This window comes from Mustela putorius, unplaced genomic scaffold (assembly GCF_011764305.1).
Source record: "Mustela putorius furo isolate JIRA1106 unplaced genomic scaffold, ASM1176430v1.1 tig00000095_pilon_pilon_pilon, whole genome shotgun sequence".
Lineage (NCBI taxonomy): Eukaryota > Metazoa > Chordata > Mammalia > Carnivora > Mustelidae > Mustela > Mustela putorius.
The window spans coordinates 15773428-15799342 of NW_025421280.1; the positions used below are offsets into that span (position 1 = coordinate 15773428).

The window sequence follows — 25915 nt, forward strand, 5'->3', positions numbered from 1 at the left end:
TTAGTGTCTGCCTCACTGAAAGGACTGTGAATTCCACGGGGACAGATCATACTGCTTTGCTCACTGTCATTTAACCCAGGGTGTGGCACACAGTAGGTGCTCACTAGTGTTTCTGGACTGAGTGTAGGAGGCAGAGTATTGACAATGGGTCCCTCAGGTATGGTGATATCACAAAGCTGGCCAGCGAGAAGGACCCTCAGCTCTCCAAGGGCTAACCGCACTTTCCTGAGGAGAGCGGCTCCCTGGAGACCCCGGTTTGGCTCCGGTGGTTTGTGGGCGTTTTGTCTTTAAATCTCGTGATTTTATTGAGGAGTGTCCTCTCCCTACAGCCTTTATTGCCTGAGCAGTGGTGACTCACCACTTTCAGCTCTAGGAGCTGACTCACGAGAACGCAGGATTTCTAGGAGCTGAAGCCCCTGGGGAATTCAGTTTTCTGCGGCCACCAGTGACTGTGGATGGATATTGCTTCCCTGGGCCTCCGTTTCTCAGCTGTGCCCCAGTGGAATTAGGTGTGAAATTTCTGATGTTTGAAGAGGAAAATTTTGAAGGGAGAAGCCCTTGCTCTCCTTGCAAATCCCTCCTGTGAAGGGACTGGTGACATGCGTGCGTGGTTAGGACTGAGCCCGTGCCGGAGAGATGGAGAGGTTTAAGGTTGTGTGTTCGTTGATTGATTGATTGATTGATTGATTGATTCATTCATTCAGTCATCCATTCATTCATTCAGTGGGTGGGTCGGTCAGTCAGTATCCCTTTACTGCTCAGCAGCCGTAAGCATTTTGGGAAAATGCTCAAATTAGGAATTATAAAGACGTTTCACTCTCAGCCTGCCCAAATGCAAGTCTCTTTATGAAAATAAAGATCTTCTCAGGCTCGCTCATGTATTTCAGTGTGTCTTGAGCACCTCCTCTGTGCCAGCTCTGCTCGACTTCCCTCTCCTGGAAGGCTGGCCTTGCCTGGTGTAGGAGCACCCACATCTGGCTCAGGGCCCAGCACACAGTAGGCTCTCAGCCTGTGAGCGGCTTTGGTTGACCGAACTGGCCAGAAAACAGTCATTTGTAGATGGCTACACGAAGGGCTGTATCCCAAAGACAGGTTTGCTCTCTGTTTCGTGTTCAGGGATATCTGATTTGCAGCCTGCTTGAGAGCACTCACCTGTAGACGGGTTCAGTTTGCTGCGTGCTGTTAGTCGTTCTTATGATCTCCTTATCAGCTTCCGTCTTGTCCTCAGGCTGGAGCTGTTTTGGTCACTGATTTTTACGAGCTCCTTGTTCACTGCCTACAGGGCTGTGTGGGGCCCCTTCCACTTCTTCCACCCTCCCAAAATTCAGCTGCTGACCTTGAGAAGCTGGAAACCCAGCAAAGGGGAGAGTGCAGCCTCTCCTGACCTGAGGCTCTAGCCTTAATCTTGGACTCACCAGCCCTGTGGCCTTGGGTAAGGTCACTCTCCATACTGTCTTCTTAGAGATCACTGCAGTATGTCCTACAATCTGCTCATTAGAATATGGTTTCTTCCAAACACCAGCAGGCTTTGCAGGGGAAAATGGGGCCCGTCGCCAAACTTGTTTGGGTTTTGCTGACTTAAGCTCACTTATATGTGGCCTTTCTCAGACTTAAAATAGCCTGTAAAAGGTCAGTGTGCTTGGAGGGGCCTCTCAGGAGAGGGTAGAGTGTGCAGCTCCCCACATTTGCTGTTGTATTGACTGCACTGGGGACATGCTGGGCCATTGAGGCTTCCTCCTAGAGCTTTAGTGATGTGCCTAGGATAGAAGGGCAAAATAACCAAAAACACAATTGTTGGATTTGAATTGTTTAGCAGTTTTTGGTTTTTTGTTTGTTTTGTTTTCTTTTTAAAAATTATTTTATTTTATTTTATTTTTTTCAATATTCCATAATTACTTTGTTTTCATTAGGAACTTTAAAATAATATAGTAGGCAAGAGGTAGAACGAGTCTTCCAACCCATTTTAGAAGCCTGCTGGTGAATCCGTTGAGAAAAAGCGGTATCTTCATAAAGGTTCTTATTCAGGCAGAAACTCTCCCATGCAAACACTGCCTTCTTCCTGGCTGCGTGGCCTTGGGTGTGTTTCTTTACTTCTCGTTCAGATTCCTCAGTGGCTTCAAAGAAGGGTGTTGGTTGATGGGTGAGCTTCCTTTCAAACCTACAATTTCCCATATATTGTTTAAAACAACTATAAGCCCATCATGGAGGCACATGGGATCTGTGTGTCTTCTTCTCATTGATTCCTCAGGGCAGTGCCTGGGATCAAGTAGTCAATAAACCTGGGTTGAATAAATGTGAAAACAGAACAGGCTCCTTATTGCATTCATTGGCATAACCCCATAGACAGCTTACTAGGTTATTGTTAAAGTCATTTAATCAGTACACATGATCTTTTTTGAGACACATGAAGACTCTTAAGGGAGATGATGTTATTGGACAGGAACTGAGGTTCTGAGAAACAAAGGGTTACACCGTCATCCTCTTGCGAAGGAATAAAAGAGCCAAGACACAGACTCAGGCTTCTGAACCTCAAGTGCTGCTTTGTTACGTTCCCCCCACCCCCAAAGGCCATATCTGTCCTTGTACTGACCAAAGTCATTGGTTAGGACAGGTCTTGGGAGAACAGCCATGAAGACACTTGAAAAGGTCCTTCAGTTCTCTGGTGGGTCTGGCTAATCAGCTACAGGGCAAGTTATAACAGTACCTTATAACATTATAAGTTATAACATTATAACTTCCTCCAAGTTATAACAGTATCTGCTGATTCCTTTCTCAAGGGCTTTTTATATACGTTGTCTTCAGACATCACAGGGACTGAGCAGAAGACCCACTGTTTGTGTCTCTTTTGCAGATGAGGAAACAGAGTTTTAAGCACCTGCCCTAATGTCACAGGTAATTATAGGGCTCAGACTTAAACCTGTCTTTGACTGGCTGAGGGGAGAAAGCCTTTTCACCACCCCATCTGCTTCTCATATGATTGGGACCCTCGCTTATCTTCTCTCTGCAGACAGGAGCTCAGAGCCCCCCTACAGAATGGTGTGGGGTTGGGGGGCACTGCTGTGTCTGCCCTAGGAGTGGGACTGAGATTTTAGCCAGGACAGTCCACTGAGGCACGGAGAGTGGGCCTTCTGCTCGTGGGAGCCCATCAGCCTGTCCCAATTCCTGGTGGCCTCCTTCTTATAGGGCGGCTCCAGTGACAAGGGGAACTGTCAGGAGGGTGTTATGGGAGGAGGTGATGATCCTGGCTCAGTGTCGACATTTTCCAAGTCCCAGTTTGCCATCCGTGAAAGGCAGATAACAGTGGCAGTTAGGTCCCCAAGTCGACAGGAAGGTTCAGTAAGCAATGCCCAGTTCAGTTACTCAGCACCTGGCACCTGGCCCGAGTCCACTCTCAGTCCCTAAATCGTTCTCCCACCAACCACAGACCCAAGAAAGAGCCGTCAGAATGCATGCCCTCTCCTTTCTGGCGAGCGTCCCTAATGTATGCTGATCTCTTAAAAAAAAAACCAGCCAACAATTACCCGAGTAATGTTCACGTGCTCCACGTACTGTCAGGCTGTATAGTCTGTACAGTTGGATGTGGGTCATGCTCACAGTGTAGAAGGAGATGTGAGTATAAGACGTAGCTAGAGAATAGGAGACATAGGACAAGAAGGGCTTATGGAAAGGTCTAGTGAGGTCTGGCACACAGTGCCCACTAGGAAATGTTTAAAACCACTCAGACTGGAGAGCATTCGAATGGGCACAACATCGTGAGGTGGTACTGGGAATTCCAGTACCAATTCGTGGAACTCTTACAGACCCCAGTCTGTGGAAAGACGGGTCTTGGGTAAAAAGCAGCCTCGGTCCTGATGCTGAACCCTTGCTAGTGGGGAGCAGGTGTGGCAATCTCCCTCCTGAGCAATCAGATAGACATTCCTTCCAGGCAAGAGCCTGGCACTTTCCCTGGAGGTAAATCAACCTTTTCAACTCCAAAGGTAGAGAATCAGGTTTGGAGAGCTGGGGAGGCTGGGGGTGGGGGGGTGGTACCGCAATGGTTGAAGGGCTCACCCAGCCCACAGAATAATCAAGATGCAGTTAACAAAGCACTGGGGTGTTCTGCTGGGGTGTAGATGGAGAGAGTCTTGAGGTGTTTGCTCTCTAGGTGGGAGGAAAGCATGGGAACTCAGGTGAAGACTTTCCCCAGGACTGTGGCTGGCACAAGAGTTGAATGTGGCTTTGGTCCCACCCACGTGCAGTCCTACCAGAAACCAGCTTCTTCCTCAAGGATGGGAACTGACGGAGGCTCGCTGTGTGCCAGGCACTGTGCTGAGCTGGGGGATCTACAGGGATCAGCATAGGCGGGAGCCAGATGACCTCTAACAGGGTCCCTGCCCTGCAGGGTTTTGTAATTCAGTTTAGGTTTTGTAAGGGCAAGGAACTAAACAGGGATCAGAAAAAACAGTGCAAGAAGGAATGTGTTTTAGAAAAAATCACTCATGTTTTCTTATTTTTGTTTTGTTTGTATCTAGGAAAGCTATTGATGAATAATTCCTTTTATTAATGTTGATGGATATTGTACAATTGTCCTACTGGTTCTAATAGTTTTTTAGAGCTTATTTTATTTTATTTTTTTTGTGGGGAGAATTTTTTCTCGGCACATAACGTAATCACATCATCTGCAAGTTAATGGAATTTTGCTTTTTTTCCCTTCCCAGCTGGTAATACTTTGTTTGTTTATTGGTCTAAAAGATTGGCAAATGCTTCCTGAGTAATGTTAAACAAGTCATTGGGTCATTTTTACCTTCCACTGACACCAGTAGGAATCCCTGCTCTTAGTTTAAGCTATATATCTCTTAAGGAAGTTGCTCTTTATTCCTATTTTGTTAAGAGATTTTTTAAAAAAAAGGAATAAATGTTGAAATTTAAATTGGCATCTAAGGAGACATGTGTTTTTCCTCTTGATCCTGTTAATGACATAAATTATATAGATAGATTTCCCTAATATTGACCCATCCTTGCCTTCCTGTCGTGAGCCGCATTTGGTTGAGCTCTGTGTTTCTTTTAAGGAAAAACCTTTTCAAGCTACTTACTGTCATTTGAATTACTGCTCCGTGAAGATGCAGTTGATTTATCCTGTGGTTTAGAATAATGTCAACAGGATAGTTGAACTTCAGTTTGAGAAGTCAGTACTGGAGTGATGAACAAACCATTAATTTGTTAGGCCAGCATATTTCTACTGAATGCTGATATGTGCAAAGCACTCTGGTTGGATGGCCTCCAGTGCCCCTTGTAGCTCGGAGTTATTACAATTCTATGCAATGGTTCCATTAGTCAGGATTTGTTGTTGTTGTTCCAAGTGACAGAAACACAGTTTAGCCTGGATTCAATGTGGATTAAGGGCATATATGGTTCATATAAATGGACAGCCCAAGAGTGGGTAGCTTCAGGCATAGCTGGATCCAGGGGCTCAGCATTATTAGGTTTTGCTCTCACTCTTTCCTTCTCTTGGCTCCACTTTCTTCTGTATTGGCCTCATTCCCAGGAAGACTTCCTTTATATGATACCTCCCAGAAGCTCCAGCTCTGAAGCTTCTAACACTCTGACATTCTCCCACAGCTGTAGGCTGAGAGTTTATCATTCCCACTTGTTGCAACAAGACTTCCCAAGTAGATTCATATTCGTTCTGCTTGGGACACATGCTGTCTTCTGGACCTTAAGGGTCGGGGATAAGATCAGCCTTATTTGAATCCTTGGACTGAGAGGGGAATGGGTAGTAGGAAGGCCAAGTCCCATTACCCACAGACGGGCAATCAGAAGCACAGTGGCAGAAATACCTGATGTCCATGTCATTGGGACCAGTGATCCCCCTTCTTTCGAGGTCTTTTCTGTCCTTTTTCATAGGTCGGAGGGGAGACTGCAAGGGGCTGTGATCTAATCCTAGGGCCCAGCAGGTCAGTGTCAGGGCCAGATTCTAAGTCTCTCTCTGAAATTCTAGGCCTTACTTGTTCCACTGAACTACACATAGAAACAGGAGTAGGGAGTTAAGGTGTTAGCTAGGCACTTTGAGAATTGGTTGTTAAATGAAGGGTGACCCTGGGTCACCCTTACTGCTGACGCACTCACCCAATGTAATCATTCATCTTGGTGATTCTCTATTATCCCCTTTCCAAAATAAACTTAGAAGGTAGACACTTTTAAAGGGGTGTCTTTGACGGGGTGTTAAATATTTTATGTGGAGCTTGTATAGTAACCAAGTTTTAGTTTGGCAAAATCTTGCCTTGTCCGATTTGTCATGTCTTCACATATTTTTTTGTGTTTAAAGCTTTATTTTATATATGATGTGTGTCAAATTCAGGGCAAATTCAGTGATTTTCTACATATGTATTTAGTCTTCAGATCAAGGTGAAGTACTTGTTCAAACCCTCTACTAGCTTCTTCCCAGCCTCCCTGCTTTGCCCCAGTAGAGCCTGGCCTCAGGCAGTCCCTAACAGCTCTCTACTGGGTGTACCAACCTGAGTCCAGGGACAGATAGGAACCTGTTCCTAAAGACTTATGCGAGGAGAGAGGAGGGAAGTTGCCATCTACAGAGGATAAACGCTGAGCTGTCTGTGCTCTAGGGGGCTGCAAGTGCACTGTCCAGTCGTAGTACTGGAAGGCCCCCTTGCTCCCTTTCTCCTCCTTCACAGATGAGGAAACTGAGGCCGCAAGAGAGGTAGGGTCTGCCAAAGGTCATGGGCTGATGCAGGTTCAAGGCCAAACAGATGATCTGTGGCTATAGGCCAGCCTCCCAATTTGGTCTGACTCTCATTTTATGATACCCTTGATCCTGCCTCCCCCAACCAGAAAATCATGAAACTCATATCTGCTGTATATGATAGAAAGAATGTAAGGGCTGGTAACTGACATTCTTGGGTTCAAATCCCTGCTCTGTTTTATGATCTTGGGCAAGACACTGAACCTCAGTGTCTTTATCTGTAGATGGGATCATATTAATACCAACCTCATAGGATGATCTTAACAGGTGTCATGTGCTCAGCACATTGTCTGGCACATGTGATTTTTATATTTGAAAAGCCAATTTATAGCATCTCTTGGTGGGAGGTAAGGTGAGAAGTGATGTAAAAGTAGGCTGACAAGATCATAACCTCCCCCCAAGTATGAACACTCTAACATGCCTTTAATTTTGCTGTTCTAAATTGATTTAGTAATAATGATAATGTGATACTCAAGAACCAGACTCTGGAGATGGACTGCCTTGATTCAAATCCTGACTGTTGCATGGTGTAACCTTGGGTAAATGACTTAACCTCTTCAGGCTATAGTTTCTTTGAATGTAAAGTGAGGCTAATAATAGGGCCTACCTTATAGGGTAGCTCTGAGTACTGAATGAGATCATGGGTAAAGCATACTGCCTTAGCCCAGTACCTTCGTCGATGTGCAATAAATGTGACTTAGTATTACTGCCAACAATTTGATCTATACTTCTCTTTGGCCTTTAAGCACCTTGCTGGAAGTTGAGCTGCACTCTCTTTGTGCTCGAATGTCACCGAAAGCTCTCTCCTCATGTTTGTGTCACTGACCGAAGAGAAGAGTGACTGCCTGGGCAGGAGGAGCCTCTAGAAGTTACAGGAAGAGGTTAGCGCTTGGAGAAGAGTGAATGGACCACTCTCCTGGGTTGCGGGTTTTTGTCTGTCGGGGACAATGTGTAGCTTTCACGGGTGACTCATCCTTGGGCAGCCGTGACCATTCCTGGGAAAATGCAGAATGGAGTTCAGCCCCACATGTGTCGGGAGGGTGTCTGGCTCTGGAGCTGATGGTGATGGGGAGGGCTCCTTTCTCTGAGGACCAACAAGTCAACTCAGCTAGCCATGGGTCAGGCTGAGCAACTGAAAGGAGCGGAGAAAATAAAAGGTGCTGGCTTGGCGGCCTCAGCTCTTTTTTAAATTTTGAAAAACGCTCCTTTCAGCTCTGAATCGGCCCCTTGAGCTGCAAGGAGCAGTGCCAGTTAACCCACATTTAATTGGAAACTGGGTTAAGGGACATTCTCTCCCCCCGCCACCAGAGCATGTCCTGCCTGTTGGCCCCTTTCCAGTGGCTGGTACAGTAACAGCCATTGACACGGCCCTGGCTGACTGGATGCTGGAATCAGCTGGGTGAGTGTCCGTCCCTCTCCTTCCACATCCGCCGACTCTCTCCTAATAGCATTTGCCAGCTCTGCAGAGAATGCAGACTTCCCCTTTGATTTTCGGAGAGATCAGTGTCCTTTGTTTATCTTTGTCTATCTCTGCTGTTTGGGAAACACCTCCACACATCCTCACTGTTAGATTTTAATTTTCCTGTTCAGCGGAATCTTTTCCTCTCCTGGGTGAAATGGTGAAAGTATGCAGGTTTCCTTTTGCCTGGTGACTCCCCCCCCCCCCCAGTCTGGGGTGTGTGTGTGTGTGTGAGAGAGAGAGGGAGAGAGAGAGAGCTTCCCACCCCCAATCCCCGGGCCTCACTGTGCCTTGTTTTGGGGGCTGGGACCTGTTAGACAGGGATACAGTGACTCCCTTGTCTGCTAGGTTCCCACCAGCTGATGAGCAAGGTCATTTTCATACTCATGACACCTGCTTATCAAAACCGCCAGCTGCACCCCGACAAAGCCCCCTCCCCACACTGGAGAGAGACGAGATAAGAATAGACCAGGAGCTAGAGAGTGAAGGACACTATCCACTGACCATGAAGGCGTGGATGGGCATCTGATTGGACGACTGGGCTGTGTGGGCTCTGGATTGATGTAAGTGCCCCACCAGAATGGTTTGAATTGGAAGAAGTTTTTTTAAACTAAACAATAAGGTATTTGTGCACATGTTATGTGATTTGATCCTTTTTTGGTTCTTGTGACCACTTGACTTTTTAGAAGGCAGTTTTGTAACATCCACCTGCCTCTTATCTTTTGAAAATGTGACGGCTCTGTATCAGGAAATACATAAATTGCATTGACTAGTGGGGTTTCAGTGCAGGTAACGAATGGCTGAGAGACGGTATGTGTGAGCTGGTGTTTTACTCCTTTCCTGTCATGGTTGTCGGTGCCCTCAGGGCTCCTCTGTCTGGATGGTTTGCTCTGGGCTTCCTGGTGGGCCCTGAGGACTAGCCTGGGTGGGTGGGTGGGGTCCCTTCCCTGTGGTCTCTGGAGCTGTATACTGAAGGGTAGCTGCTTCGATCTGTGGGAGCTGGCCATCAGGGGATTGGAAATCCAAAGAGCTCATCATGCCTAAAGCTGCTTGGGGATTGGTCCCTTACTCACCACTGAACAGGTTGTGGTCTTAAAAATAGAATAAGGGTGGGGCATCTGGGTGGTTCAATTAAGCCTCTGCCTTTGGCTCAGGTCATGACCTCAGGGTCTTGGGCTCGAGCCCCACATCGGCCTCTCTGCTCAGTGGAGGGTCTGCTTCTCCCTCCCATTCCCCCTCTGTGCTCTCTCTCTGTCTGCCTCAAATAAATAAAATCTTTAGAAAAAAAATGGAATAAGGGCAATGAAGTGTCTGGGGCTTTAGGTAGGGGAGGATCCAAGTTTGAGGAACCTGAAACATAATCTGGGGGAGGGCTTCCTAAAAGAAAAATAGTTCAAAGATAGCCTTTTTCAAATTTTGTAAAAACGCAAGACCATATGGATACCTTTCTAAGGAGGGGCTTTAACCTCATTAGCTTCCTGCTATGTCCAGTTTGGGCTATAACAAAACAAGCAGAGACACATTGTGAGGAGAAATTGAAGTGGGAAAATAAGAGGTCCATTTTAGGCCAGATTAGGAAGAGGATGTAGTATTCCCATGTGTCTACTCACTGCTGTTCAGCTCTACTAGTGTAGCAAAAAGCAGGCACAGTCATTTATGTGAATGAATGGGTGTGGCTGTGTTTCAATAAAACTTTATTTACATAAACAGGCAGACCATAGTTTGTCAACTTCTGGTGTAGACAATAATTTAAGGCTGTTTGGTGGATTTTTTGCTAAAAAGTAATAAGTTAAAAAAGCAAATTTTAGGGACGCCTGGGTGGCTCAGCTGCTTAAGCGGCTGCCTTCGGCTCAGGTCATGATCCCAGCGTCCTGGATCGAGTCCCACATCGGGCTCCTTGCTCAGCAGGGAGTCTGCTTCTCCCTCTGCCTCTGCCTACCACTCTGTCTGCTTGTGCTCACTCTCGCTCCTCTCTCTCTCTGACAAATAAATCAATAAAATCTTAAAAAAAAAGCAAATTTTATAAATTTAATTTAAAAAGATGTTTTATTATTAACTATTTGTGTTCATTGTAAAAACTTTGAGAAGTTTAGAAAAATATAAAGAAGCAATAAAATAATCACGTAGAATTCTACCACTCATCAGTAAATGCTGTTAATCAGTGATTATTGCAGGAAATTTCTTTCTAGCATTGGTATGCATGTGCATACACACTAATTATTTTAATTGAAATTATGGTCATCAGTTTGGTTTCTGGTTTTCTTCTAGAATATGGCGGTCCAGTTGGTGATGGAAGTGGTACAGTTTTGGAGGATGGTGCTGTTTTGCATAAGGTTGTGGACTGTGGCGTCTGAGCTCTGGGTGTGAAGGCCAGTTATATCTGAGCTGGGAGGCCTTGGACAAATTACTTTATTTCCTGTAAAATGGAGATACTCATCTTACCCACTTCCCACAGTGGTTGTGAGGGTTAAATAAGATCACCCGCGAAGAGGGCCTAATTCTTGGCTAGACACAGGTTAAGTGTTCAGTAGATTTTGGACATTATTCTTTTTTTTTTTTAAAGATTTTATTTATTTATTTGACAGAGAGAGATCACAAGTAGGCAGAGAGGCAGGCAGAGAGAGAGAGGAGGAAGCAGGCTCCCCGCCGAGCAGAGAGCCCGATGTGGGACTCGATCCCAGCACCCTGAGACCATGACCCGAGCCGAAAGCAGCGGCCCAACCCACTGAGCCACCCAGGCGTCCCTATTTTGGACATTATTCTTCTTCCTGCTGTGGTTGTCTTGTTGTAGGAATGGGAGCAGTTCCTGGGTTTTGAGGCAGGTCATGGAGCTGATGCCCTCCCCTGTAGACCCCAGCCCGTTATCAACCCCACCTACCTGGCATAGCTTGCTAGGAGCAGTGAGGTCTCAGGCCCATCGAGTTCCCGTGGCCCAAGTTCCTAGGAGTCACATCCTCAGTGGGTCTGTGTAGGACCCAGGGGCAGTCTGGAGACATTGGAGACATTGCTCCTCCCCTCACCCAGACTCTACGGCTTCTCTCTGCATCCCATCTCCTTTAGCCTCAGTGCAAGTCAGAGAGTCGGCAAGCCTTGCAGGGGATGAAGATGGAGTGAAACCTGTGACCAAGCACTTGCCAAAACCAGGTCTCCTTAAGCCCCAGCAGAGTTCACTCAGTATTTGGGACTGATCATCTCCTCATGCAGGTGAGGGGACCAAAGTCCAAGGTCACACAACAGGTAAATTCATGATCATGGTGGGACACCTTTCTTTTTGAAGTCAAACTTTCACCCGCCACCTTTGCTTCCGTGCATATCTGGGTTTCTCAGGCTGCACACCATGGCCATTCTGGACAGGACAGGTGGTCTATACGTCGTAGGGCACAGCATCTCCAGCCTGTACCTGCCAGATGCCAGTAACACACCTTCCCCCAACTTGTGACAACCAAAAGGCTCTCCACACATTGCCGAGGTCACCTAGGGGCAAGGGAGGAGGCACAGCTTGCCAAAGAGGGGCTGGGGTTGGGAGCCCCTCAGCCTCCAGCGGGAACTGCTGTCCTCAGCGCGTCCAGATGGGGACTCTTCAGAGGGTTCCCTCTTAGGGCGCGAAAAGAGTGAGATTCTTGTCTGAGAGCTTGTGCTCGGAACCAGCATGTCCATGTAAGTTCCAGGTGGTTTAACTTTAACCTCCTGATGCCGAGAACTTTTTTTGTTCGGCTGTGCTTGTGTTTCCTCATTAGGCTGAACCCTTCCCTATTTTATGAAATAGGGCACGTGGATCCCAGCTTCACCTTTCTTTTTTTTTTTTTAAGATTTTATTTATTTATTTATTTGTCAGGGAGAGAGAGAGAGAGAGCAAGAAAGCAAGCACAGCCAGGCAGAGGCAGAGGGAGAAGCAGGCTTCCTGCTGAGCAAGGAGCCCGATGTGGGACTCGATCCCAGGACGCTGGGATCATGACCTGAGCCGAAGGCAGCCGCTCAACCAACTGAGCCACCCAGGCGCCCCCCAGCTTCACCTTTCCTCGTCGACTTCCCATGTCAGCAGTTTGCAGGTTCCTGATGGTGCTCTCACGTAGCGATGCACCCCGTCACCAGGACGGGGGAGAGAAACCTTGTCCCTGGGGCCAAATCCTGCTGAGAAGTTTCCTTTTGGTCACCTTCCTGGAGATCCTGTGTCACCTCTTAGGAACCTCCTCTTCTGCTCATTTCCTCCCTCAAACGTGGCTGTTGCTCATCTGTTCTTTCTAAGTTTAATAGAACGAGGGTAAATTAAGAACTAGAGACAGAGAGGGAGGGCCCAGACATCTCTTTCTTGGGGTAAAGTACATTTTGTAAAACCGCCCATGTATGTTTTTCACCAGAACCCTTCCCACTAGTCAGGCCTTTTCATGAATGCTGGGATCCTTTTTTCCTCACGGTGGTTGGGGCTCTTGGGAGCCAGGGCTCGAGGGAGCAACCTGTTTACCGTGAATGGGGCCAGAGATGCGGGGGGTAGTTTGCACGCCTAACACTGGTGAGTAAGGTACAGATGGCAAATGGCCAAAATTAATCTTAAAAATCCTCCAAACTCTGCGTGAAGAATAGCATGTGTGGTTTTTGTGTATAGCCCTCTGCAATGACCTGTGTATTTAGAGGTCAGTAGACATAGTTACCATGGAGCGAGGAGGGCACGTGCAAATAAATTCCCCTGTGATCTCTTTCTTTTTTTTTTTTTTTTTAAAGATCTTATTTATTTATTCGACAGAGAGAGAGATCACAAGTGGGCAGAGAGGCAGGCAGAGAGAGAGAGAAGAGGAAGCAGGTTCCCCGCTGAGCAGAGAGCCCGATGTGGGGCTCGATCCCAGGACCCTGAGATCATGACCTGAGCTGAAGGCAGAGGCTTCTGCCTACTGAGCCACCCAGGCACCCCTCCCCTGTGATTCTTAATGTGACACAGTACAGAAAGGGCAGGTGTCCCTAAATCCCAAGGAGCAAGGCCCTGCGCGACAAGGCTCGCCTACTGGACAAGCAGCAGGGAGCCGTGTAGGAGAGGCTGGGCTCAGGAGGCAGCTGCCTGGGATCTGGTTCATGAGCTGCCACTTGCTGCCTGGTGCTCTTATTCAAGCCTGTGGCCTCCTCAGGCCTCGGTTTCCTCTCCTCTAAAGCAGTGTGATAATACCACCAGCACCTGGCACAGAGGAAGGGCTCACGTGTTAGTGGTCATGCTGCTGCTGTTGTCCTTGTCCCTGTCATTACGCTGTTATTATTACCAGTGAGACGTGACTGGTTTGGGAACAGAGCTCCCGTTCCTGCTCCTCTTGGCTGAGGTGTTTCCTGTGAAGAGATGGGCCCCGAATTCCTCCCCCGATACCTGCCTGTCTTCGTCCTGCAGACGCAGCTGAGTTGCCCGAGCCTCTTCTCCACACACACTCCTCCTGGCTTCTTGCTGCAACGTGGCTCGCTTGTTGTTTGAACTGCTCCAGAGACTTGGCAGGCCCACAGGCAGCCCTGCACATGCTGGCCTGTCCAGAAGGATGACAGAAGGCAGATGTGGTTCTGACCTCCTCAGAAACCCGCCTCCCTCTGACCTCCTGGTCCCAGCTCCCAAACACATGTCCCTGGCTTGGGGGCTGAGGGACCTGGATGAGGAGTAGGGAGTTGGATGAGACAGCCCACAAAGGTCAAAGAGTGGGGGGAGGACTTTTAAAACAGCTCTGGGTCCCTGGACGCTCAATTAGGAGACTTGCTGGTGAGCTGGGGCGCAGACCCCTGGTGTTGTGGATTTCCACGGAACAGATTATCTGTGGAATATTTTGACTTCAGGATTTATTCATGAGTCTTCCAGCCGAAATGAAAAGTGAGAAAGTTAAGCAATATGTTAAAAGGAAAGAAAATAAGCCAGACTTAGGGTCAGGAGTCCCAAACTGAAGTGTTCACAGGATCCCCAGGGCGGCATGGGCGGTGTGTTCCCTGTCCTGGGGACTGTTTCCTCCTTCCAGTTCCTGCCTCCTTTTGGGAATGCAAGCCCACTGTGACCAGATCTGCTGATTTCCCGAGAGACTCCAGAAGTCAGGATCTTAATGTAAAATCTTCAGATTTCTCCTGAAAGCACTTCTGAGTTTGAAAGGTTTGCAACCAATCGGCCAAAAAAAAAAAAAAAACAACCCCACAAAAAACCTTTAAATTACATCTCTGGGCTGGAATTGAAAAGCCACCAGCTTGCAAGGGACTTAAGACATGCTCTGCTTGTGCCTGTGAAATTTGCAGATGAGGAAACTGAGGTCAGGAGAGACATGACTTATTCATGATCCCAGAGCTGGATTTGAATTCAGGTCTCTGGGGCTCCAATCCCAGGCCTTCCCCTCCCCCACCTCCCAGCATTACCGGGATAGTGTGTTTGGCCTCCACGAGGGCTCTTGGATAGAGTTTTACTACAGGTGGCAGGGGTCATCCGAGCTCTGCTGTGTAGCTCACAGAGTGGCAGCAGGAGGAAGGGGCCCCAGGGAGCCTGAACATGGTCTCCATTCTCGGTTGACTCCAAGACGTCTGCACATACCCAGAAGAGGCTGTTCTTGGCAGAGCCGCCTCCTCAGACTCATCATCTTGAACAGTGCATGGGTTTAATTTTGCCGAAGTTCGAGCTGTTCTAGGCAAGTACATCCAGCGTGGTTCAGCAGAATTTTCTGCCTGAGAATCTATACCGTTTAAAATATTTTGGAGATCTTAACACAAAGCAGGCTACAATAATCACCATGATGTCAGGCCAAAGTCAGCCTTGTCCTTTGGCTAGAAAAGACTGGTGCTGCCTCTGGACTGTGGCATCAAACCCCAGTTGCTCAGCAGAGCAGCCCTGCTGGGATAAGGTGATGAGAAATTTGCATCTGTTAGATGGTTGGTGTGGCCAAATGACTGACCAAGGGGCTCCTGTTCTTCAGGGGTTGGGGGTGGTGATGCACGGGGTAGGGGGGGGCATGGGACGGGGGTGGGGGTGAGGGATGGGGGAGAGGGTTATGCATGGTCGGAGACTTATGTACTCACTCATGTGCTGCTCAGTCTGCTCGTAAAAAGAAGAGTTCTATTTTTGCAAGTTAGTGCAGCCTGAACCCCAAACACGAAAGCCAGTCTTTTGGAGGAAATTGATCAGGATCCAGGAGCAGCTGTCAGGCCCCGGGAGGGTGACTCATGAGCAGCTACGTTCCTGGAACACACCCGTCCCTGGCCAGCTAGGAAAAGGCTTAGCAAGAAGGTAAATGTGGAGGGGTGGGGTGGGTGCTGCAGGCCTGGCCTCTCCTTTCAAAAACAATGTGTGCTACAGTCAAGGCATCTATCCCCTAGGATCCTCCAGGCTGCTTTAAAAATCGGAGTTTCTGCAGGCCTGGCTGCAGGCTGGCTGCCTGTTTTCCTCTGGAAGAACCACAGGGTCACCTCCCAAGCCTGATCTTGGAACAAACAAAATTGGTTCTAACTCAGGCTCAGCAGGAGGCATGTGCCACCTCCGCTCTTTTGTGGCCGCCTTTCCTTCAGGGCTGTTGGAAGGGTTTCTGAAATCGGTGCGATCTATGGTTCTCAGCGGCGGGTACAACTGGTTTTTCAGGCTGTTGAGAAGGAAAGTCTGTGATTTATGTGGCTGAAGTATGGTGTGATTGAACCCCCACCTCCAATCTCTAAAGTTCCAGAACAAACAGAATTCACGTGAATCCACAGTTTATTTATTAACTTTTTGCAGACGAATAATACCCAAGCAGAAGAGGCTGCACGTAACCACATAGCTCTCTGGCTTTTCCCCCCACAGAACACACCTTTGCGTTCAGATCAGGAAGCACAGCATGAGCAGTGCCCAGAATTGTTTCCTGTGGCCCCCTCCGTGGCAGCTGGGGGAGGAGCGGACCACTATCCTGACTTCCGACTTTCTGTAAAGGGAATCTCCAGGATGGGGGTCAGTGGTTTTGTACTTCAGCCATCCTAAGCAGGGGGTGCCATGAAGCTGAGGGAACACTCAGCTGGGGAGGGTTGTTCTCTGAGTGTTGGAAGGGAGGTTCTCGTGGTATTCGTGGGCTGGGGAAGATGTGGTTTCATTGGCTGGGACAGAGACGGATTTGTGGGCACATCCTTGACAGCAGGGGAGCACGAGGAATTGTGACCGTGCCTAGGGGGCCGTGCTGGGCGGGCAGCACCCTGAATTTGTGATGGTGTTGGTCATGTTGTATGTGCCCCCGACACATTGCCATTTTCTTAAAGGCGTGATTGTTGAGGAAGTAGGAGAAGCTGTGAGCTGCCTCCTGGGGTGGAGTGGGGTCCTGAAGGGGAGCCAGCAAGAAATGCCATGTGTCGTTGCTGATAGAAATCTGATCATCCCGGAAGCCGCCTGTTAGCATGTGGGCTCCTGGGAGCTGTTCTCGGAGGGCCCGGACGGTGCCTGCTGACAATGGACGTGGTAGGAGGCAGCCCTGCCTAATGAGTTCCTCGTCTCCTGGCCAAAGGTGTGGGGTTTCTTTGTGGGAAGCCGTGAGCCTCTTTGATGGTTTGTTTAAAAACAAGAGAAGTCTGTCTCGTCCGTGTGGCTGTTCCACGTGGACTTCACACTGGTCCTTGACACCGACAGCTGGGAGCTCGCCGGCAGGTGTGGACATAGCCCGGCCTCTCAGTGATTTGCGCTCACGTTACTTGGATGTGCGCCTGGGGTGATTTCTATATATATACTTGCTTTGTGTGGCTCAAGGCAGCAGAGAGTAGCAGATCCTAGTAAGAGTGGTTCCTATTGATTCAGAATTCATTCAACATTTATTAAGCGCCAGCTGGGTACCAGGTGCTAGGGATGACTTTACGGATAGTGAGTGGGGTGTGTGACCTTTATCGACCTACGGTGTTACAGGTAAGCTAGTGGCTCATTTTTTGGGGGGGGGGGTATATGTTGTACATTTGTCTCTCCTGTTGTGTGCTGCTGATGTCCTAACCAGGAACTTGCCCCAAACAAGATATTATGTGTAAAGCATTCTGTGCACTAGGAAATGTTTGGCAAGTAAGCCCTTGGGGTTATTTTTATCCCACAGCCTTCCCTTTATGTGCCAAGTTACGGTATAAGGAGCAGGCCCTCTGCTGGGCACACTACTAACATTATTCTCTGCCTTTTGCATAGTAGGGAGCAGAGCCTTGTGGAGGCGATGCCCACTTCCCTTTAAGGACTCAAGTTGCTTCTCCAAACTTTACGCTTAGCTGCCAGCTGTGGACAGTTAAGGTCTTAGGCAGAGCTGATGGGACAGGAGAGGCAAGACTGTCCAGCTACTGGAATGCTGTATTGATTAGGGAACTTCCCTGTGACTCTGATTCATGCTGAGGCTTTTCTGTTGTGCCATAAACACAGTTCCCATTGGGAATGCTCCTTTAGTCCTTGTCATCCTGTTTGACTGGGTGAAGGTGGTGACAGGAGGCACTCAGGTGGCAGGTGGGTTATAGCAGACACTTTGACGACTTATGGTCGTGTTTGCTTCCCTGGGCTGTCATTCTGCTCTGCTGCTTCCTGTCTGTGGTCATGCCTCAATTTCCTCATCTATCAAATGGGGGTGATGGGATTGCTACAATAATCCAGACGAAGAGCTAACAGGTACTCACAGTCTTTTCTCTTTAGTTATTCCTGCATTTTCCCGTCTCCCATATCCTGAAGGCACTCTCAACAGAAGCAGAGTCTCTTTTGACCAACAGTGTAGCTTAAAATTTTGACTTTTATGGTCTACATTTTAGACTGGGCTCCTTTGTTGATTTTTTAAAGACTTTATGTAATTTATTAGAGAGAGAGAACGCGCGCGAGCGCACACGCTTGAATGGGGGAGGGGCAGGGGGAAGAGAAGGAGAGATAATTTCTCTGGCAGACTCCGTATCAAGAGGGGTGCTGGATGCAGGGTTCAACCTCACAGATCTCATGACCTGAGCTGAAACCAAGAGTTGGATGCTCAACCGGCTAAGCCACACTGCACCCCTCCTTTGAAGATTTGAAGTGGGCATCCTATAAAGAGGGTGACCGATTCATCCCTTGTGCCCCCATTTATCTCAGGGACCGCATGGACTGCACTATTCTCTGAGTGCATGGGGAAGGCTCAGGTTTCCGGGCTGGCCGGGGTGAGAGGTTGGGGAGTGCTGGTGCATGGAGGAGGCAGTAACTTGAAAGGGGACCTGTGGGTGGGAGATGATGCTGGCTCTTACTTTAGAGTAGTTTGTTTATGTGTCTGTCCTTGGCCAGAGAAAGAGGAAATGTCAGGCATAGACCGACAGCACCAGGAGCCCAACCCAAGGGAATGGAAGGAAGACCCGGCTGGTAAATCTGGACAAGCCACTGGAGGGTTCCAGGAAGGAAGCTCGGAGGGCGTTGCCTTTCCCTTGCCAAGTTTTTGTCTCTTACAGATGCGGAAACATTATCAGGGTGGATCCATGAGAAAACGAGTCCCCTGACAAGTCCGTTAGTAAGCGGCTCCAGACTGTCGTGATCTCCCTGGGTGTTGTAACCAGACGTAGGTGCCGAGGACATTCTTCTGGGTTGGTCAGGGGCCCACATGCGTGGACCAGGCACTCTCCCCCAGTTTCCGCAGCCCTTTGTGCCCGGGGGTCTGTAACCCTTATTCCATCTAGTCTTTAAGAGCAGGGAGTGGCTTGTGTGTCTCCCTCTCTGGGCAAATGAACTTCTGGAGGGCACGGCCTGTGGGGGTGTGTGTGAGCGTGCACGTGCGTGTGTCAGAGTTACCAACCGTGTTTGTTTCCTGTGGCTACTGGAACACATGACTGCAGATAGTGGTTTCAGACAACGCACGATTGTTTTACAGTTCTGGAAGTTCATAGTCTAAAATCTGTCTTACGGGGCTCCCTTCAAGCTGTCGGTAGGCCTGGATCCTTCTGGAGGCTTTGGGCAGAATCTGTTTCTTTGCCTTTTCTGGTTTTTATTTATTTATTTATTTATATTTATTTTTATTAGTTTTTAAAGATTTATTTATTTATTTATTTGAGAGACAGAGATCGCAAATAGGCAGGAGAGAGAGGAGGAAGCAGGCTCCCCGACCAGCAGAGAGACCAATGCAGGGCTCGATCCCAGGACCCTGGGATCATGACCTGAGCCGAAGGCAGAGGCTTTAACCCACTGAGCCACCCAGGCACCTCCCTTTTCGGTTTTTAGAGGTTCACTGCATTTGTTGAATTATAGCCCCTTCCCTGGGTCTCTGCCCTCTGCTTCCTACGTGTCTCCTACTACTGCTCTGACCCTCTCGTGTCCCTCTTAGGGGATCCTGATGAGGAGGAGGATGTCAGGCCTGCCTGGGGAATCCGGGATACTCTCCCCACCTCAAGATCTTTAATTTCATCACATCAGCGAGGTTCCTTGTGCCGTGCAAGGTGATACATTCCCTGGTGTTAGGAATTGGGACATGGGTGTCTTTAGGGCGCTGGTCTTTAGCCTGCCACACTCACACATTCCCCGTAGTGCTAGACTCGCACGTCCCAGCTCTGCCCCCCGCCCCCAGCTTTGTGATGCTGGCAAGTTACTGAACAGCCCATGCAGCTCCCCATCTGGTAATAGTACTGCCCCTTCTGAGGCTTAATTGAAGTAATAGATGTGAAGAGAACCACCTGGCACCAAAGTAAATGCATTTTGAGTATTTGCTGTTATCGTTGTTACTCTCTTATTCTTCATAAGCACTCAGAAAGTGTTTGGATGCGTGTTCCACTTTCCATTTTGGTTGTTCTGACTATTGACACTTACAACTGAAAAGTCTTATCATTAGAGTAAGTATATATATATATTTGTAAATATATATATATATGTATATATATTTAATTTAAGACTCTCGCTCAGCATTTAGGATATAAGACTATAAGACTAATGCATCTTGTGTGTGGAAATATTTTCTATTCCTTTGTAGAATGATACATAAGTAGTACTGAGTGTAGGAAGAGGTTAATCTAGTACCTAAATAATCCGATTGGCTACCATTTAAGTCTTTTCTCACATTGCTGTCCGCTTCGTGGGGCTTTTGTCCTTATGTTCCCACCATGGCTGCTCGTCTCCTGCCCTCATGCCCATGTTCCAGCTGGGGAGGAACTAGAAGGGAGGTCCAGCACTAAGGCAGGGAATCCTCAGCAGATTTCTGCCTACATCTTTGACCAGAACCGGGGTATGTGTCCTTCCATAGCTGCAGGGGGTTTGGGAAGGTGAGATTGTTTAACTGCAGCATGTTGGGTTCTGTCGGTAAGGACAAACAGATGCATCAGCCTCTGTCATGATTCCCCAGGGAAACTCTGGCTGGGGTAGGTTCCCCCAGATCCTAATAAGAATGGTTGTGTGTTTATCACAACATCATAATGGCAGAGAACTTTGAACAGCCTACATATCCATTAGTGGGAAATTCACAAATAAATTGCCATCATATCCATACCATTGAGTGCTCTAAAGCAGTTATGACCTGCATGTATCAACATGGGTAAATGTCAAACATGTAAAATAAACAATTGTATAAGGTTAGGTATAACACAGTATAATTCCACTTAGATAAAGTTTACATACAGAAAACTGGCTTCTAGTTACCCAGTAAGGAAAAAATATGAGTCAGGAGTGATCAGCATCATAGCCAGAAGTGGGGAGGAATGTTACCAGGCAGGGATGTTCCATGAGCATCCGTTGTTACCTGTGACCAGGGAAGGATCCAGGTTTTGTGGGGCCTGCTGCATATATAATTGGGGGAGATTCCCTTTTAAGAAAAAGAGGGCCCCACCTTGGGCTTTACTGTAAATCTGCCTCAAACTGGCCTTTGCAAGAGTGTGGGTGACTCAGTGGGTTAAATGTCTACCTTTGGCTAGGGTCATGATCTCAGGGTCCTAGGATCGAGCCCAGTGTCACACCCTCTGTTCAGTGGAGTCTGTTTCTCCCTCTGCCTGCCAGTCTGCCTGCTTGTGCTCTGTCTCTCTCAATCTGTCAAATAAAAAAAATAAAATCTTTAAAAAAAGGTTATATCTGATATACCAAGATTATATCTGCTAAAGTCATATGGGGAGCTCTTTGTAGATGGGTAATAATAACATTCCCAATCACAAGAGCTAATTTTTTAAAGGCCTCACCATAGGCCATGCCCTGCACTGAGCATTTGGCAGGAACTTTTCCTTGACGCTTCACAGTCAACTCCTGATACAGACGCCACTTACCGGCCTCCTTCTATGGCCAAGAAAGCAGAGACTCAGAGGGGTCAAGTCGTTTGCCCAAGACCACACGGCTGGTGTATGGTGGAGTCAGGGTTCACATTCAGGGAGGAGAGCAGGACTTGCTTACTAGGGACTAAACACACCACACATAGTGATCTCTCCGTTGTTTTTGTGGGTGTTGTGTTTCCTTCATTAAGACTCATAATTTTTAATTAAGTGGAGGAAGAGCAGTACAACCGGAAAATATTTCTTCCTATTACACGGAGGTTATTTTTGGAATTAGTGTGTAATGGAGTCGTATTTCTCAAAGTAATTGATTTGATGAGTAGGCAAGGATCGCTTGTGATAAGTTAAATGTCTTTGATTAAAGGACGTTTGGTTAGGGCGCCTGAGTGGCTCAGTCAGGTGAGCATCTGGCTTCAGTTCAGTTCAGGATCCCAGGGTCCTGGGATCGAGTCTGGCATCTGGCTCCTTTCTCAGTGGGGAGCCTGCTTCTCCCTCTCCCCCTTCCCCCTGCTCATGCTCTTTCTCTCTCATACGCTGTCTCTCTCTTAAATAAACGCATATAAATCTTTAAAAAAAGGACTTTTGATTAAAAAAAAAAAAGCCTTCAAAATCCTTGTTGTACTTAATCTGTTGGCTGAACTCATGGAAAGCACCAGGTGTAAATAATCAAGAAGTCAGTCCTAATGATTAACTAGTAACAAAGCTGCCTGAGAATCTTCCCGTATGGATGTACATTAGGCATCATGAGGTCCCAGACCCACATGCATGACTGTGTCTGTGGGTCTGTTTCATGGCGTCTGGTGAGGATAGGACTCTATACGCTTGTGGGCGTACCACATGGATATAACTTCCTGTGGATCCCAAAATGATTAATCCCACAAGGAGGAGGAAAGCATGAAGGCAAGTCGTGACTGAATCGGCCATTCCTCAAAAATGTGTGAGTTAAAAGACAAACCAAGGAAAACCCACAGGACCTGCTGCCTGGTGCTCCGCTGGTATTTGGGAAAGAGGGCTTGAGGAAGGCTGGGAAGGTCCCTGGGCCACAGGGCTTGGCCTGGGGGCTTGGCTGTGGCTCCCCCAATAGATTGCCAAGGCCATGGAAGAGCTCGGCCGCACAGAGCCCTGCACACGGTCTTTGCCCCCGGGGAGCCCCATAGCCAGGAAAGCGGGGAAGTGAACCAGCGTCCATCCAGTGTTGCTCTTGGCTGCAGAGAGGGAAAGGAAGAAAAGCCAGAATGACCAGGAGAAAAGGAGCTAAACCGCCTTCCTGGTCACATTTAAAGGGTACTAATGTTTGTACATATTTGTAAATATTGAGTATACCGTTACCAAGTAACAGCCTTACCAAGTGACTGAGTGGAGGGCCTCCTTCTGTTTGAGTGCACTGGTTTGGGCTTCTTTGTTGTTGTTGTTCAGAGAGGGTTTGACTCCTTTTCTTTTGTGTGGTTCTATGGGTCGAATAAAGGGGAGTTTGTTTTCCAATTGTCTGTGTGCAGGAAGCATTGGCCGACTGTAAAAATTTGGCACTGAAAAGCGAGCGGCAGTGCGTGAGATTACTGATTTGGTGTTTGCATAAATAACTCCAGAGCCCTAAAAACCACCCTGTGCACCATCCCGTACCTCAGGACATCAAAGGCAATGAGGTCTCGCCCTCCTCGTTTTGCAGATGGGGAAATAGAGGCCAGAAGACCCTGCAAGCCACGTTGCTTATAGTGGTTTACAGGTTTGTTTTTTATTAAGATTTTATTTATCTATTTGTCAGAGAGAGAGTGAGAGTAAGAGCACAAGCAGGGGAAGCAGCAGGCAGAGGGAGAAGTAGGCTCCCCACCAAGCAAGGAGCCCAATATGGGACTCTACCCTGGGACCTTGGGATCATGACCTGAGCCGAAGGCAGACTCCTAACCGCCTGAGACGCCCAAGCGCCCCAGGAGCATGACTTCTTTGAAAGGTGAAAGTTGACAAGTTATAAACATCCTCTAGAAATTCTAGGTTGGGACATGGAGCCCCTGGACAGGTGAATGTATAAAAAATCCTTTGGGTTTCCTTACAAGTGCAAGAGGAATGGTGAGTCAGGGCCATGGGGTGCAGAGGGGATACTGCGATCATTTATCCCTTGCTCCCCATTCTCTTGCTGGGGCCTCTCATTTTATTCCCAGGCTGGCTTTCTCTGTCAAGCAGGTGTCTATGGATGGGGGGAAAGCCCCTGCAAACAGCTCCTCTGAGTTCCTGTGACAACGTGTCCCGCTGGGGAGGCTCTGTACTGTCTGCCCTGTTTATGGAAAGGCTGCCAGACCCCGCTCTTGCCTGGTCTTTCTTGCTCAGACAAGCCCACTGCTAAGCTGTCAGGGGGCAAGGTTTGTTTTTGACATATCTTCCCACCCACCATGAGCTGTGCTTCCTCCGATAGCAGCCTCTTCCAAGGAGCCAGCTCCCCCAGCCCCATCCCTAAGGCCAGTTCTCTTCTAGGCCATAGACCAGGCAGAAATCACCAAACGCGGACCCTGTCCTTCAGGAACTCCCCCCGACAGCGTGTGGGTGGACTGAACTGAGATTTGGCGACAGAAGGGAGAGTGGTCTATTCTTAGGGAAGTCACGGGGGTCAGGAAGGCCTTCTCAGAAAGGGTGGCCCAGGGCTAGCTCTGCAGAGGCTCAGCCGCTTGGAGAGAGCCAAGCACTACAGGCCTAGGTGTTGGAATGGGAGTGGGGGGCATCCTTCAGCAGGGCTGGGTGTGTGGTATGGGGATGCTGGGGTGGGTATCCCAGGAAATAAGTCCAGGGGTAAGGGGGGGTGGGGAGTGTAGTGGTTAGTCTACTTTGCTCTACTTTTTATCTTGGATTTTATTTTCTAAGAGATAGGGAACCTTTCGAAGATTTGAAATAGTATTTGAGATTTAACAGCTCCTTGATGCTCGAGGTGTGCAGGGGGGAGTCCAGATTGGGGGCTGGGTCAGGGAGGAAGTGGTCTAAAGCACAATGGATGTAGAAATGGTGGCGGGGGTCTCTGGACTCCCCGGGGTCCAGAGTGGGTGTGCGGAAGATGGTGATACCATGCATGGAGAATCTCTTCTTTAAGTGGGGAGCGACAGTTCCTAGATGCACAGAACAGGGCTTAGTTCGAGCCCGTTTTCCTTTCCCTCCCGGCAGCCATGTTCAGAGAGGTCCCAGCACCTCCCTTGTCCACTCCTCTCATTCAAAGCTCACTCAGCCCGAGCCCCATGCCCCAGGGCCTTGCCCGTTGCTGGCTCAGCTAATGAATTGCTTCTTGTTATGTGTGGGAGTTAATGGTTGGTGGGTATTAATATGTTACCCAGCCCTGGTAACCTATTTCCATTTTAAACAGGTGCTTAGAGGTCTTAGGGCAGCACTGAAAGTTTCATCAGAATTTAATCAGAAAAACTTCAAATGTCCAATTTTAGCTTCAAGTGATTTTTTTTTTTTTTTTTTAAGGTTTTTCTCTAGTGGAGTCTCAAATGGAGATCAGGTTTGAACACCAAAAACTAATTTGCTAAGACATTTTACTCTCTTTTGCCCTCTAGTGGCAGATTCTTGAACACCTCTTTTTTTTTTTTTTTTTTTTTAAGATTTTATTTATTTATTTGACAGAGAGAAATCACAAGTAGATGGAGAGGCAGGCAGAGAGAGAGAGGGAGGGAAGCAGGCTCCCTGCCGAGCAGAGAGCCCGATGCGGGACTCAATCCCAGGACCCTGAGATCATGACCTGAGCCGAAGGCAGCGGCTTAACCCACTGAGCCACCCAGGCGCCCCACACCTCTTTTTAAGTCCAACCGCTTTGGGATTCATTGATTCAAAAAATAATTATTGTGTGTCTCTTATGGGCTAGATGCCTCAAAGGGCCTCACTGTCTGGACTTGTGATGGCCACCCAGTCTGTTCCTAAAGGATCATCAAGGTATAGGAAGTAAGTTAAAATGAATTAATTAGGTCTGGAAGATTTTATTTTTTAATTTTTTTATTATTATTATTTTTTTAGCATTTCCCATTTCTCTTTGACATAGTGTGTATCCTGAGGTATTACAAATAGGGGTCTGAGAATTGATGTGGTGTGCGCCAGTCGTATTTCCCACTACCTATCTCATTTTCTTTTATTATCCTGGATTCAGAAGAATGTGGATTGTACCGTGTTGTTATGGATCTAATAAGAAAACTATTACAAGATTACCCATCAGTTGGCTCAGGTCATGATCTCAGGGTCCTGGGATTGAGCCCTGAGTTGAGGCTCAGTGCGGAGTCTGCTTGTGATTCTCTCTCCCTCTTCCTCTGCCCCTTCCCTGCTCATGCCCTCTCTCTAGCTCTCTCTGAAATCAATCAATCAATCAATCAATCAATCATCAACCTTTTTAAAAAAAAGATTACCCATCAATGTTAGTGGTAGTATCTTGAGACAAGTAAGGTACATAATGCTGGGAACACGTGAACTCTTCTGTGAGGGGTGGTGAAATGAATGGGACTGACGAAGTTCTTTTCCCTTCCTGGCAAATAATTTTAGAGAAATATCCAGATCGCCCCCCCCCCAAGTAAGCTCTTCTGGAAAGACCAAACATGTGG

General features: G+C 47.9%; 1 protein-coding gene across 2 annotated transcripts in view; it reads left to right on the forward strand.

Annotated features, from left to right (window-relative positions):
- Nucleotides 1–25915, forward strand: part of ARHGEF3 (Rho guanine nucleotide exchange factor 3) — a 315913-nt gene that overhangs the window by 39520 nt on the left and 250478 nt on the right. The window contains exon 1 of one of the 2 annotated variants that reach the window (XM_045078714.1): nucleotides 15972–16107. The exons of the other annotated variant lie outside the window; for it this stretch is intronic. The gene's annotated coding sequence lies outside the window, so the exon portion shown is untranslated. Of the gene's footprint in view, nucleotides 1–15971; nucleotides 16108–25915 lie in introns of those variants that run through there. 2 annotated transcript variants of the gene reach the window in all.